The 16,073-nt window shown below is 36.4% G+C and overlaps 1 pseudogene; it reads left to right on the top strand.

Annotated features, from left to right (window-relative positions):
* Positions 1-745: 745 nt before the first annotated feature.
* LOC113882236 lies at positions 746-12,405 on the top strand (annotated as a pseudogene).
* The last annotated feature ends 3,668 nt before the right edge of the window (positions 12,406-16,073 follow it).

Raw genomic sequence — 16,073 nt, 5'->3', positions numbered from 1 at the left:
GTCACCAGAGGGGGATTGTCTACAGCCGGCTGGTTCTGTTCAGCCCTTTGTTCTGTGAGCAGGCCTGGTGGTGCCTTAGGGCTCATTCAGTTTAATACATCTTTCTTATATTCCTTTGAAGTACCTGCCATTACCACATATTCTTTATGATAACTTTGAAGTAATCTCACTATTCATTAGAGCAACTTCTGACATCTTTTCTTCCCTGTAAATGGATCCTGTTTATCCTTGACTGTTTTGTCTTCATACAGACTTCAGTATTTATTTTGTTCATTCTTTTAAACCCTGAGACTCTTAGGGGCTCTAAAATTTATGTCATTGTTCTTTAGCTCTGCATGTTAAAGCATGCTTGACTGTAGCCATGCCCTCTCTGCTTCATTCATCTATACTCCTTCATAATGATAAGATCATATTAGCTGGATTTTATTTTACCATTGTTTTAATTTATTTATTTTTACTTTTGGCTGTGCTGCACAGCATATGAGATCTTAGCTTCCCAACCAGGAATAAAGCCTGTGCTCACTGCAGTGGAAGCAAAGGTAACCCCTGTACCACCAGGGAAATCCCACCATTGTTTTTATTGATATGACCTTGCCATTTGATTTATTTCTCATTATCATTACTATGATTGATTTGGTTTCTGAGGGGAAAGAGAGACAACAAAGGCATGTTGTATATTGAGTTTGACATACTGAGTTAAAAATAATCCAAACTTTATCTCTTTCTTTACTGATTAGGGGGAAAAATGGGCATAGGTAAAATTCTACAGGCATGGCAGATAAGAATATATTGTGAACAATATTATTAAGAAATTACAAATCTTAGTGAAATAAACACCTTCCTTGAAAAAAACATAGCATTCAATCTTATACAATAAAAATAGAATATCTAGGTAAAGTCTTATCTATTAAAGTAATGGATGTCTGTGTGTGCTCGGTCATGTCTGACTCTTTGTGATCCCATGGAATTTAGCCTGCCAGGTTTCTCTGTCCATGGGATTTTCCTGGCAAGAATACTGGAGTGGGTGGTCATGCCCTTTTCCAAGAGATATCCCTGATCCAGGATTGAACCCCCATCTCCTGTGCCTTCTGTATTGCAGGTGGATTCTTTACCACTGAGTCACTGGGGAAGCACAAAGTAATGGAATTTGTTTTTAAAAACTTCTTAACAAAGAAATCCTATGCCCTGTTTATTATGTTGGTGAATTTCTCCATAGATTTAAGAAATATTGCCAATCATATCATGTACAAATCTTTCTAGAGAATAGATTGAGAGGATACTTAATAATGTATTATATTCACTGAGTTTTTAAAAATCAATTCAAACAAAGCTATTATAAGAAGTAAATTTATAGATCAATCTTCCTCATGAGGTTACATAATGAATATTCAAGACAGAATATTAACACACTGCATTTTATTCCAGAAACTGAAAAGTGGTTTAACAATCATGAACAAATAACCACAAATCAACATATTAAAGCAAAAGGGAAAATATATCATTCTTGCAATTTACAGTTTTAGAAAAATAATTTGGTTAAATGCAAAACTCATTCCATTCTGAATGGATGACTTTTCTCAACTCACATTTAATAAAATTGTTATTAGCTATAAGAAACTTTATGGCAACCCACTCCAGTGTTCTTGCCTGGAGAATCCCAGGGATGGGAAGCCTGGTGGGCTGCTGTCTATGGGGTCGCACAGAGTCGGACACGACTGAAGCGACTTAGCAGCAGCAGCATATTAACTACTGAATTTACTGTGATTAATTTAAAAATACTTTGGCTGTAATACTATATATATATATATATACACATCTCCCCAAGAATGTACAAATCCAAAGGCAATCCCCTAGAGTTTTAATTGAAAAGTTCATACTTCTAGATGGCTGTGACAAATATTTCTAGTGTACATGTGTTGAATAGAAATTAACCTCTTCCTGATAAGAGTGTGGGCTCCTCTGGTGGCTCAAATGGTAAAGAATCCACCTGCAATGCAGGAGACCTGGGTTCAGTCCCTAGATTGGGAAGACTCCCTGGAGAAGGGAATGGTCAGCCATTCCAGCTGTCTTGCCTGGAGAATTCCATGGACAGAGGAGCCTGGTGGACTACAGTCCATGGGGTCCCAAAGAATCAGATATGACTGTGTGATTAACACTTTCACTTTCTTGTTAGAGTATAGAATGTCAGAAATAGGTTATCATTGTGTAAAATATGGCCTGCTGACCATGAATACTAGAAATTGCTTGCCTTTGGTGTAATTAAGGTATTCAGGGATTACAGCTTAGCTATCAACAGTTTATTGATAATCCTTATGCTTGCAGGAGACCTGCATTCGATCCCTGGGTTGGGAAGATGCCCTGGAGAAGGAAATGGAAACCAACTTCAGTATTCTTGACTGGAGAATTCCATGGACAGAGGAGCCTGGTGGGCTACAGCCCATGGGGTCACAAAGAGTTGGACATGACCGAGAGACTAACACACACACATATACATGCGTGCATGAATGAGTCTTGCAAATTATACTTTATTTTTAATATTAATTTATTTTAATTGGAGGCTAATTACTTTACAATATTGTACTGGTTTTTCCATACATCAACATGAATCCACCACGGATATACACGTGTTCCCCATCCTGAACCCCGCTCCCACCTCCCTTCCCGTACCATCCCTCTGGGTCATCTCAGTGCATCAGCCCAAAGCATCCAATATCATGCATCAAACCTGGACTGGCGATTCATTTCTTATATGATATTAAACATGTTTCAATGCCATTCTCCCAAATCATCCCACCCTCTCTCTCTCCCACAGAGTCCAAAAGACTGTTCTATACATCTGTGTCTCTTTTGCTGTCTTGCATACAGGGTTATCATTACCATCTTTCTAAATTCCATATATATGTGTTAGTATACTGTATTGGTGTTTTTCTTTCTGGCTTACTTCACTCTGTATAATAGGCTCCAGTTTCATCCACCTCATTAGAACTGATTTAAATGTAACCTTTTTAATGGCTGAGTAATACTCCATTGTGTATATGTACCACAGCTTTCTTATCCATTCATATGCTGATGGACATCTAGGTTGCTTCCATATCCTGGCTATTATAGACAGTACTGTGATGAACACTGGGGTACACGTGTCTCTTTCAGTTCTGTTTTCCTCGGTGTGTATGCCCAGCAGTGGGATTCCTGGGTCATGGAGAAGGCAATGGCACCCCACTCCAGTACTCTTGCTTGGAAAATCACATGGATGGAGGAACCTGGTAGGCTGCAGTCCATGGGTCACTAAGAGTCAGACACAACTGAGCGACTTCACTTTCACCTTTCACTTTCATGCACTGGAGAAGGAAATGGCAACCCACTCCGGTGTTCTTGCCTGGAGAATCCCAGGGATGGCTGAGCCTGGTGGGCTGCCGTCTATGGGGTTGCACAGAGTTGGACATGACTGAAGAGACTTAGCAACAGCAGCAGCAGCAAGGCTTTAAAAAGTCATTTCTATTTGCTCACCATTAGAATACAATGATGCAATTGATATTTTTATACATATTCATTTATGCAACACTATCGCATTCTGTCATCATTTTTTTTTCATATTTTGGTTGCAGATTCCTTAGAACTTTCTATACACAAAATCTAGCTGGCAAATAAAGAGAGTTTTACTTTCTACTTTCCAGTAATTATAATTTTCTTTCCTTATTCAACAAAAATATAGAATAAGATGTTGAGTAAAAGTGGTTGAGGACATTATTTTTTTGGTTGTTGTTATACACAGGGTTAGCAGAAAATCAAGTTATTTTACTTTATGTAGGATTTTTTTCTGTTTTTACAGTAAACATAATTCTAGCTATAGGTATTTTTGTAGATGATCTTCATCAGATTGAAGGAATTTTCTTATATATCTTGTTTGCTGCTATACAGGTAATTTTTTGGTTCCTCCCCACCCCGTCATTATTTATTTTGCTATCATATACTGTGACATTTTATTTTCTAATATTTTATTCAGTATTTCTGTAATGAAGCACATTAGTTATCTTGATTTTTTTTTTTTTTACAACATCTTTGTCTGGTTTTCTTGTTGATGGTTGTTGGTTAGTTCCTAAGTCATATCTCTTTTACAACCCCATGGACAGTAGCCTTCCAAGCTCTCCTATCCACGGGATTCTCCAGGCAAGAATACTGGAGTGGATTGCCATTTCCTTCTCTAGAGGATCTACCTGATCCAGGGATAAAACATGTGTCCTCTGCCTGGAAGATGGATTCTTTACCTCTGAACCACCAGGGAAACCCATGAAACACCAGGGATGTCCAAAAACTCAGAAAACGATCAGAAATATTGGTGGTGGCTCCTCCTCATTGTAGGGGACACCCACACCCTTTCTTTCCTGGTGTGCCTCTCTGCCTTGCTTCGATCTTAACTAAACAGTTTCTCTGCCTGCTCTCCCACTTGTTGTGCTATGTCTCTAAAAATAAACTTCATGCCTTTATTTACAATTTTTGCCTCCTTGAGAAATGCATTTTTTTTAACTGGGGACAAATATATATATATATATATATATATATATATATATATATATGCTGATGGTTGCCAGTAACCTGCATTTTAGCTATCAGGTTTTAAACTATAGAGTTATGATTCACACATTCTAAACTAATTAATCATTTTCAGGTTTTGCACTTTGCTGATTGAATTGTCTTTGCCTCTTCAACCAAATCCTGAGCTCCTGAAGGTCAAGAAGCAGGCCAAAGAATTCTATCATGTACTTGCACAGCGCTGGGTTCTAGATATTTGTAGCTGAAAATCAAATCCAGAAATCTTTGGTTTCTATCATATCAAATCTTTGGTTTCTATCAAATCTTTGGTTTCTTAGAACCTCTGTCCGAATCACCTGGGAAATCAGTTGAACTCACGGATATTTGGCAGAAAAACCCAGGAATGTTCATTTTAAACAAGCCTCTTGGGATATTCTTATGTACATGGATTTTTGGGAATTAGAGAGCTGTCACATACAGATAAACCTAACCCTAAGTACATGTTTCACACAAATTATAGGCAAGAAAGTAACAGCATCAAGTTTAAATAACATTTCCAGTTTTATTTCCTCCTCTAGCCCCTCCTCCCCTTCCTGTCTGAATCATCCTCCTGGAGCAAAATTCTAATTAAGTCCTTCCTTCAATGAAAACCTTCCCAATTATGAGACTATAAAACCCATGATCATAAGCTTATCCTTTAAGAATCTTTATGGCCCAGTTGCAATCAAATGACATAAGTTTTTAACTAAGATCACAAATTCTGGTGCCAGACTGACTGAATTCAAATCCCAAATGCCTCCAGTTTGAGTATGAGCTATATTAATGGGATGAAGAAAAGTGTTGCATATATCTTGTATTGCTCTGTTTATTCAAATATCCGTGCATGTTTTTCTTTTGTGCTATTTATTACTTAAATGCTTGACATAATTTACCATTTAATAGTATGGACCTGGGGTTCTCCTTGTGGGAAGATTTTTAACTGAAAATTCAGTTTCATAAGAAGATAGAAGCTATTCATATTTTGTATTTCATCTTTGGTGAGTTCATTTGCATGGTTCAAATGATTTTTCTACATCAACTAAGAAGTCAAAATTTTTGGAAGAAAATTATACATAATACTCCCTAATTATTTTTTCCACATTGACAGCATCTGTAATGAAGTCCCATTTTTTTTATTGAGTAGCAATTGTGTTACTATCTGTTATTTTTAATAAATTTATCTAACAGATGATTGATTTTATGTATGATTTTAAACATCAGCATTTTAGTTTTGCTCAATCCCTCATTTTTATTTCACTGCCATTTTCTATTTTTGATCACCATTCTCATCTTTTCCTTCTTCTATTTATTGTGAGATTAAAAACTATGTTTGCTTTTTTATCCTCTTAAGATGGAATCACATATCATCAAGTTTCTTCTCTTAAGTAAAATATTCAAGCAAGTAGGTGCTATTTTCAATAGAATGAGATATAAATAGAGAGATTACAAAAATGTTGACATTATGAGTGACAAGTAAAAGTCAAAACTAGTCCTTAAAACTCCCCACCATTTGGTGTACACATATCTTCAACTAGCCATTCAATTAAACATTAATCTGGGAGCTGCTGGAAAATAATTTTAAATTATAACTGGTTTAAATCAGTTGATCACAAGAAAAGAAGACTGTCCTGATTGGTGAGTCTCATATAATCCGATGACTTGTTAAAAATGCTTGAAACCCTCTTTAAAGACATGTATGAATTATAAGAGTGTGTTGAAAGAGAGATTTGAAGTGTGAGAGTGACTTGAGTGGATAAAACAAAGTGGATACCAAGGAGTGGATTCTAGGAACTGTGAATAACCCCAAAACAGATGTCAAGGAAACAAGACCTTATTCCTACAACTTCAAGGAAGTGCATAATTCCAACAATATGAATGAGCTTGGAAGATAACCAATTTCTAGATGAGAAACTTGATGACACTTTGATTTCAGCCTTTTGATAACTTGAAAAGAGGGACCAGGTGTATTATGCCTAACTTCGGGCATACAAAATTCTGAAATAATGAGTATTTTTCAAGCCATCGAATCTGCAGCAGTTTATTATGATGAAATAGACCATTAATATACCACATAATTGATAGGTTTTATCAATTGCATTATTGAAAAATGTATATTCAACAAGTTTTAATAAAACAGGGAAACATTGAGATACAATAATAACTGCAAATGCCATAATATCATATTTCTATTCAGTGTGATATTGAATGTGTTTTTTCACGAAAATGTAGATGTCCAAATAAGAAAACTTAGAGGAAATACTGAAATAAACATAACACAGGAACAACACTATGCTTGGTCTATTGGACAGTAATTGTGATTTTCTCTTTCCGAATTTTGGAATTCACGTCTTCCATGATAAATATAAATATAAACAGGTTGATTGCTGGTGTTATTTATCTAAGATAAGAAGATAAACATGCTCAAGTTTCCTATATGATTTAATGATTTAAAAGAAATTATACTTTAAATGAGGAGTACGGGATTTTCTTTAAATGGTCTTGTTTGTAGCTCATGGAAAACACCCCAATCAAAATTCTCTGGGGTGTGAATCTGCAAAGTCACTCAGGTAGACGTAAATATACAGCATGATCCCTAAGTTTAGTTTACAAGTATCACTTACCCTTGGGAGTGTCTCTATTTTTTAATGAGAAAAAATGTAATTTTCTTGATGACTTTACTGAAATATACTTCAGAAGAGGTTACAATACTCTTATTACAAGCTACAACAATTTTAATTAAATGTAAGTATTTTTGTTAAATACTTTTCAAGATTCTTATTTAAATTAAAGAAGTCTTCAGTAAGTCAATCTATAAAGACAATATGGCTTCTGGTGAGTTGTTTAAATTAAGTGATTTGCTTTCATTCTGATGTGGGAAACTCTGAAATTAACAATAATTTTGGCAGAGAAGCACCTATGCAACCCCAGTTGCAATGAAATGGTATTCATTTAATTCATTTAAGGGTAAGAATATAAGATATTGAACTTATTTCTTATATCTTTAATATTTATGGGATGTATTTAGTTTTGAACTTTGCTTATATAGCTGAATGATGTCTTTGGTGGACATTCAAATAGTAGTATTTGTTTTCAATTAAAAATAAAAAATAGGGAAATATTAAAGATAAATCTATAAAACTGTAGAGAAATATATCAGACTTCACATTAATATTTTTGAGTTTAAAATCATGCAGGTGAAAGCAAGTTGGAGCAATACAGCAAATTTGAGTTCTGAATTAAACCCCAAAGTAGTCTAAAATATGTTGCCTGGTATTTGATATAAAAGGCCATAATGCTTTTATATACCAAAATGTGTGTGTGTTGTGCACAAAAATAAAAATTCCTGCAGTGAGTAAAGTGAAAGAAGTAGCTATCAATGCAGTGATACTGTGCATGCTAAGTCACTTCAGTCCTTTCTGACTCTATAAACACACCTATGGACTATAGCCTGCCTGGCTCCTCTGTCCATGGGATTCTCCAAGCAAGAATACATACACTCCTCCAGGGGATTTTCCCAACCTAGGGATAGAACCCGTGTCTCATGTCTACTGCATTGATAGTTTAGTTCTTTGAGACATCACAGAAATCCAGACAGAAGCGTTCAGATTGAAGGTAATTTGTATGGAGATGATTTTGAATATGGGTAAGTATTTGAGTATGATTTTAAACTAAGAATGAATGAAAATTAGTCCTGAAGGATGGCTGTAGGTAGGGTAAATAAAGATGGCCGCTGAGTAGATGGGTGGTAGCTAGCAATAGAGATGGGAGTATATTTTGAAGAATATGTTCATTTTGCCCTAATTACATTTTTTCACAGCTTTAACCTTGGATGGAAAAGAAATCATAGAGATACAGACAAAGACAGGGAAAAATGGACAAAACAAAGCTTATGCCTTGATGGCTTGAGACATTAATGGAAATGTGCAGCTAAGAAAGAACCATTAGAAAATAATTAAGTAAGAAAAAGATTTCCTCCATGTATGCATTTTTTCTACTTCTTAATCACTATTTGCACCATTTCAGACTTCATAAAATTATAGGGAGTGCTACATTGTAGAATATTTTGAGGTCATATATTTCAAATTCAAAGTAAACATGAACAACAGCATTAGAAATACAAGAGAGGAAACTAAATTTGGTGGGGGCCATTTATTACATGTGAAATTAAAGTCTTAAATTTTTAGAAAATAATTAAATTTGGGTTTCCCTGATAGCTCAGCTGGTAAAGAATCTGCCTGCAATGCATGGGACCCCAGTTCGATTCCTGGGTCAGGAAGATCTGCTGGAGAAGGGATAGGCTATCCACTCAAGTATTTCTGGTCTTCCCTTGTGACTTAGCTGGTAAAATATCTGCTTGTAATATGGGAGACCTGGGTTCAATCCCTGGGTTAGGAAGATTCCCTGGAGAAGGGAATAGCTATCCACTTCAGTATTCTAAACTAGATTTGGTGGGGGGGGGCATTTATTACATGTGAAATTAAAGTCTTAAACGTTTTAAAAAATAATTCATTAATTTAAGTTATATTTTATACAAATTGTTCAGTAAAAACAAATTCTTGTAATAGAATTATAGTCTCTAGGTAAGCTTTCAGAGAGCTTAACTTGTGAGAGACATATTAATAAGTGACTGAGGTTAAATTTGAAGGCAAGTTCACTTGATTAAAGAGTCTAGATTGTTAACACGACATCATTCATATTCTCTAGGAGATACAATATGTGACCTTTTACCAAGGATTGGCCAGTTAGTGAAATCATTAAGGGAACATAAACCGGAGGCTTCTCTGATGAGGTGGGTGCTGAATCTCAGTTGTGTGACTGGAGACTCCATGGACTGTAGTCTGCCAGACTCTTCCGTCCATCAGATTTCACCAGCAAGGATACTGGAGTGGGTTTCCAGTTCTTTCCCCTGGGGATATTTCTGACCCAGGGATTGAACTCATGTCCCTTGCATCACCTGAACTATCAGGAGGATTCTTTACCACCGCACTACCTGGGAAGCTGCCGGGAGCCGGCATATTGCATATTCGGTGCATATTGCATATTGCATATTGAGTGCAGCACTTTCCAAAGCATCATCTTTCAGGATCTGGAATAGCTCAACTGGAATTCTATCACTGCCGGAAGCCAGCGTGAGGAACCCCGCCCATGACAAAGGTCATGAGGAAGGAGGCTCGGCATACGCAAAGGCGGGATCGAGCCTCAGGAGTCTCCCTGGAAATTCTCGAGCAATCTACCCCCAAAACCAGAGTCTGCCTACTTTCTGCTTTGTGCTTTCACCTACACCTCTGATTTACGGGGGGCTGTCCCCCACTACCCCTCTCTGAAAAAAAGAGTTAGCTTACAGATCCAGTTAATAATTCCTGGGTGTGACAGTGTTTCAACCTACAAACTCCTTTGGAAGTCCTCTAGCCTGCCTGAATAGGTTTTTTCCAGCCACATGTGATTGTTCAGAGCCTCCCAACTGTGAGAGGCAGGAGATGTTCTAAATTGTCTAAACACAGATTCTTTTGAGTAGTTAAAAGATTGATTAGAAATTGTATTGGTGAAGGGTTTTTCACTTATTGGGCCAATGTTTGCTGCTAAGTCTCCATACCCCTTACCTACTGTGTCCTTGGCAGTGTATTGATTGATATAATGGGTGTATAGAAATGTAAGTAGTAGCCTCAATGTTTGTAACCTTGGACGCTTGAGTTAATTCTTTTCTTGATTGAGCTCACCTCACCTTTGCCCTATAGGAATGCAACTCTATCCAATGCTTTTTGGAGGCTGGTGCCTGACTTTAGAATAATCGCCTGACTTTGGAATAATCACCTTTAGAGAAAAATAAGTTTCTTAAAATGTTAACAGGCCTCCTGGCCAGAAGATGATGTAAATCACCTGAACTTTTGCATATGATAAGTTTGAAAGCCTGGCTTCGATTAGAACCAGGAACTGCTGTCCTTGCATGACTCCACCCCTTCCCCCATTATCCTCTATGCACAACTTAAGGTATAAACTACTTTGAAAAATAAAGTACACTCCTTTTTGTTCACCGAAATTTGGTCTCCCCATGTCGTTCTTTCTTTCACCTTCTGGCTGAATTTTTCCTCTGAGGCGGGGAAGCTCGTCAAGCCTACTTAATTTGCCTGGGCTTCTAAGATCCGACTGGGGAGGCCTTAGTGTCTCCTGTCCTTCGGGAGAATGGGAGGAAGCCTGCGGCCTTCATAGGTGACATTAATTCCCTGCTTTGGAATTTTATTCAGCCTCTTTTCTTGACTGAATTTTCCTACTGAGCTATCCTTATTTCAGCCGCTTTTCTCCACTAAATTTCCTCACTGAGCTATCCTCATTCTATTACTCTATATCCTTAATTAACGTTTAATTAAGCAATTGTTTCCTGATCTTCGCCTACGCTGTCTCTCCTTCGAATACCCTGGATCAGCCGGGGCTGGTCCCTGGCAGGAAGCCTTTTTCTGATTGGAGAGCACTAAAGAAAAGTGAGAGAAAAACAGAGGACATCTTGAGCAGGTAGAATGGCATGAACAAACAAAAATTTGCAAGTGTAATAAACAAATTCAATTAAATGAAGCTAAAGAAAGGAATTATCCATGTGGAGAAAAGGGAGACAGAGCTGAGAAGTTTGGAAAATTCAAACAAGGACATTTTCTGAGTCACCGTGACACTCAGTTCTTCCCAGTCCATCCTTTCCTTGCCCCTCCATCAGAAACTGACTTCCACTCTCCACACCTGTAGACACACGGTATACCATTTGGGCTCCAAACGTGTCTTATTTGCATTCCTGGGAAATCTCAGACTTCACCACTGCAAACCAGTCTCCTTTCCAGGCTCAGAAAAAAAAAAAATACCCTCTATTTCTGTCATATCTGCTTGCTTAGGGTGAACTCTGGTTTTCTCTGGCAGAAAGCACAGTGATGGATGAAATAAATCAGAGTGCTGGAATCACCTTCATCCTCTCTGACTCCAGGTGCCCCTATTCTTGGTCTTCTTTGCTGTCTATACAGTCTCTGTGATGGGGAACCTGGGTATGATTTTGATCATCAGAATCAATCCCAAACTTCATACCCACATGCATTTCTTTCTCAGCCATCTCTCCTTTCTTGACTTTTGTTACTCTTCTATAACCACACCCAAACTCTTAGAGATCTTGGTTGTGGACACAAGGACTATCTTTTAAGTGGGCTGCATGATGCAATTCTTCTTTGGTTGCACACTTGTGATTAAAGAAGTGTTTATGCTAGCGGTGATGGCCTATGACCAGTTTGTGGCTGTTTGTAACCCCCTGCTATACACAGTTGCTGTGTCTCTTAAGCTCTGCAGCCTCCTGGTCACTGGAACCTACACATGGGGTGGAATGTGTTCCTTGACAATCACATGTTCTCTTTTGGAGCTGTCCTTCTGTGGTTCTAATGTCATACATCACTTTGTCTGTGAGTATTCTGCCATCATCTCTGCCTCTTGCTCTAACTCTTATTTCAGTCAGATGACATGTTTTATGATTTCTACTCTCAATGAGGTATGTTGCCTCCTGACTATTCTCGCCTCCTATATTTTCATAGTTGTCACAATCATCAAGATGCCTTCAGCTGGTGGATTCCAAAAAGCCTTCTCCACATGTGCCTCCCACCTGACTGCCATCACCATTTTCCATGGGGTCATCCTTCTTCTCTACTGTGTACCCAACTCCAGAAGCTCATGGATCTTCATCAAAGTAGCCACTGTGCTTTTCACAGTAGTGATCCCCATGCTAAATCCCCTATCTACAGCCTTAGAACTAATGATGTGAAGGAGTCTATCAGAAAATTAGTCAACACCAAAATGTTTTCTAACCCAATGTAATTTTGAGTGAGAAGAGAGATAGAGGAGAGCACTTTCTTAAATGTGCTTTATACAGTGTGTTGATGAATATTACATTTTCTTCAAATGTGTGCTTATTCGCTGATTAGTGTGATCTTTGTGACCCCTTCTCTGTCCATGGGGAATCTCCAGGTAAGAATACTGGAGTGGGTTGCCATGCTCTCTTCCAGGGGATCTTCCCAAGCCAGGGATGGAACTCATGTCTCCTGAAGTGGATGTTGATTCTTTAGTGACTGAGACACAATGGGATACAATCTCTTGAGAAAATTATATATATATAATCACATTGCAGTTTTATATATAAACTGCAATGTGATTTTAAAATATCCCTTCAGTTTAAAAGAAAAAAGAAATAAAATTATGTTTCTGTCTCACTTTCAGAGTGTTATAGGAAAAATAATGATCATCTAACGCTGTCCATGGGCTTCCCTGGCGGCACAGATGGTAAAAAACCTGCCTGCAATATGGGAGACCTGGGTTCTTTCCCTGGGTAGGGAAGATCCTCTAGAGGAGGGCATGACAAGGCACTCCAGTATTCTTGCCTGGAAAATCCACATGGACAGAGGAGCCTGGTGGACTACAGTCCATGGGGTTGCAAAGAGTCGGTTAAGACTGAGTGACTAAGCACAGCACAGCAAAAGGCTGTCCACATCCTAAAATCCTCAGAATTTGCAAATAATTTCTGTTCCATGTCTTCTTTCTTTCTTTTTTCTCTTCCTTTCCTTTCTCTTTTTCTCACTCTCAAATTATGAAATGTGATAAATAGGTAGACAAGTAATTTTGTATAATCATCCTGTATGTTACTTTCTCCAAGAATTTAAAGACATCTTCAGCTCTTGACAGCATTTCTATAAGCATTTTTCTAGTCACTGTGCCTCTCTGATACCTCTAGGAGCAAACTCCATTGCTGTGTTCAAAACTTTGTCTTCTAACTGGAGAATAGGTTATTGAGAGTATAAAATTTAACTGCTGCTTTTGAAATTTGTTTTAATAAAATTTTAGAGTACATTCCCTTATGTCTGGCTAATCTGGCTCAGCATTTTGTTTTAAAAGAGTTTTTAAGTGATTGTAACAGTAGTTCCATTTTTATTGCTGAAGAATGTTCCATAAAACAAATATATTGATATGATAATGTTTATTCATACTAATGGACTTTGCCTATTTCCTCTTCCCTATTGAAGTATTATTGATTTACAGTGCTATAATAATTTTAGTGCACAATATAGTGATTCATTATGTTTTTAGACTATACACTATTAAAACTTAGTGGCTCAGTGGGTAAAGAACCTGCCTGCAATGCAGGCGACGCCAGAGATATGAGTTTGATTCCTGGGTGGCGAAGATCCCCTGAAGGAGTACATGGCAACCCAATCCCATGGGCAGAGAAGCCTGGTGGGCTACAGTCCATAGGGTCGCAAAGAGTTGGACATGACTGAAGTGACTGAGCATGGCACAGCATACAAAGGATAACAGCTAGAACTTACGGCGTGAGACAATGGTATCATTATAGCTTATATATTTTATACAGAGTATTTTATATACTTTATACTCCTAAATTGCCCCTCCTCCTTTCCTCTATAAAGTCTGCAAATAACAATTTTTGGAGAGAATTAGAGTAAAGAGAAACCTTGTACATTGTGGGTGAGAATGTAAATTGGTATAGCTAGTTGCATACTGTATGGAAAATAGTATGGAGTTTTGCACACACACGCACACAAACACACACACAAAGGCTAAATATAGAACTACCATATGAGCCAGCAATTTCACTCCTGGTTATTTCACCTTTTCTGTCTTTAATGGAAGTGCTGCATGACCATTGTTACACAAGTATGTGCTGCATTGCACATGAGCACTCACTGTGTGAGGTATGCCCCATCTCTGAATGTTCTGGATCAAAGGGAGCTTGTTTCTGATCTTTTGCTAGGTACCATCAAACAATTTTCCAAAATAGATGGATTAGTTTAAATTCCAATTATATTGCATGTGGGTTCTAATTATTGTCTATTCTTGCCAACATTTAATATTGTCATAGCAGACATTTTAATATTTTCAGGTTGGTGGATGAGTAGGGGTACTTCATTTTGATTATGAATTCAATTCCACTTTACTAATGTGGTTAAATTCCTATAATTTAGTTATTAGTCATTTGACTTGTCTTACTTCTTTGTGAAGGGCCTATTTAGGTTTTTTTTTTAACCTATTTTTCTATTAGGTTTTTAATATTTTACTATGAAATATGTATTTCATTATGCATTCTAAATAAAAGTCCTTTGATACATGTATCATGAATATTTTCTCCTAGATTGTGGTGTGTCTATTCCCTCGGTTGGTGATGTATTTAGGTGCACACATTTCCTTATGTTTAATGAATTAATGTTTATCAAACTGTTTCTTTACATTAACTGCTTTTAATGTCTTAAGATCCACTTCTTACCTCCAAAATAATAAAGATATTCTCATATTTTATGTGCTAAATTATCACAAATCTCATACAGTATTATATTTTATATTCTACTTCCTCTATTTTCAATTTGAGTTTCTATTTTATCTTTTTACATTGATTTTTAAATTTATTTCAAACTGAAAGTAAATTTTTATGGGTATGACTATAAGCTGATTTTATATTTTGACTTAGCATATATTTACCAAAAAAGTACTTATTGAAAAATTCACTCATTTTAACACTGCTCTATGGTTCCAGAATATTCATAAAGTAAATATCAGTATATCTATAGTTCTGTTCCTAGACTTTCTGTATGCTTCTAGCTGTTTTATAATCAAAACTACCCTTCACTAACAGGCTTTGACATAAAGTTCAGCAACTCCTAAAACGTTACTCTTTATCTTGCAGCATGTTTAAGATCTTTTTTATCTTTACCTTTAAAACAAACTTTAGAATTATTCTTGAATAGATTTAGTGTAGAAATGCTCTAGAACTGTAGATCTATTTGCAGAGAATGATAAGTTTGCATCCTCAAGTCTTCCAAATCATAAGCATGCTACATTATTATGTTTATTTAGATCTACTTCATGTTTTACAATATAAGATATATCATATTTTTATAAAGTCCTTACATATATTTTAAAATTAATCTGGATGTGTGATTATTTTTCATACTATTTAAAATGTCATTTGTAAAATGTTTATTGTTTTGCAATTAGGATTCAATGCATTTTGGCAACTCTAACAATATTTCATAATAATTATATAATTTATTTGTAGATTATTTTGAATTTTCAACGTGCATATCATACAATCTCTAAACATTTTCTGGATATGTTATTTCCAATGTTATTCCTTTTATTTTTTCCTGTGTTTGGTTAACTCGCTGAAAACATTAGTACAAGGAAAGTATCAATACTTTTGTTTTTCAGTGAGTGAATGTTGAATTTATCAACCTAATTTCCCTCATTTTGACTCCTTTAATATTTTGATATGGTAACATATTTATAAAAATGTTCTAATGTCAAAATATGGGATTTTCCTAAGAAAATTACTATAAGCATTATGTATTTACTTTTTAATTAGTTGATTGGTTTAATGTGTTAATATTTTATGTATAATTTAAAATTCTGTGATCATTAGTAAGATTCTTCTGTAATTTTCTTTTGTTGTCCTTTACTTGTTAGTTTTTGCCATCAAGATT

The sequence above is a fragment of the Bos indicus x Bos taurus genome, chromosome 23 (genome assembly GCF_003369695.1).
Source record: "Bos indicus x Bos taurus breed Angus x Brahman F1 hybrid chromosome 23, Bos_hybrid_MaternalHap_v2.0, whole genome shotgun sequence".
In the NCBI taxonomy this organism is placed as follows: domain Eukaryota; kingdom Metazoa; phylum Chordata; class Mammalia; order Artiodactyla; family Bovidae; genus Bos; species Bos indicus x Bos taurus.
This window is presented reverse-complemented; position numbering and strand designations above follow the sequence as displayed.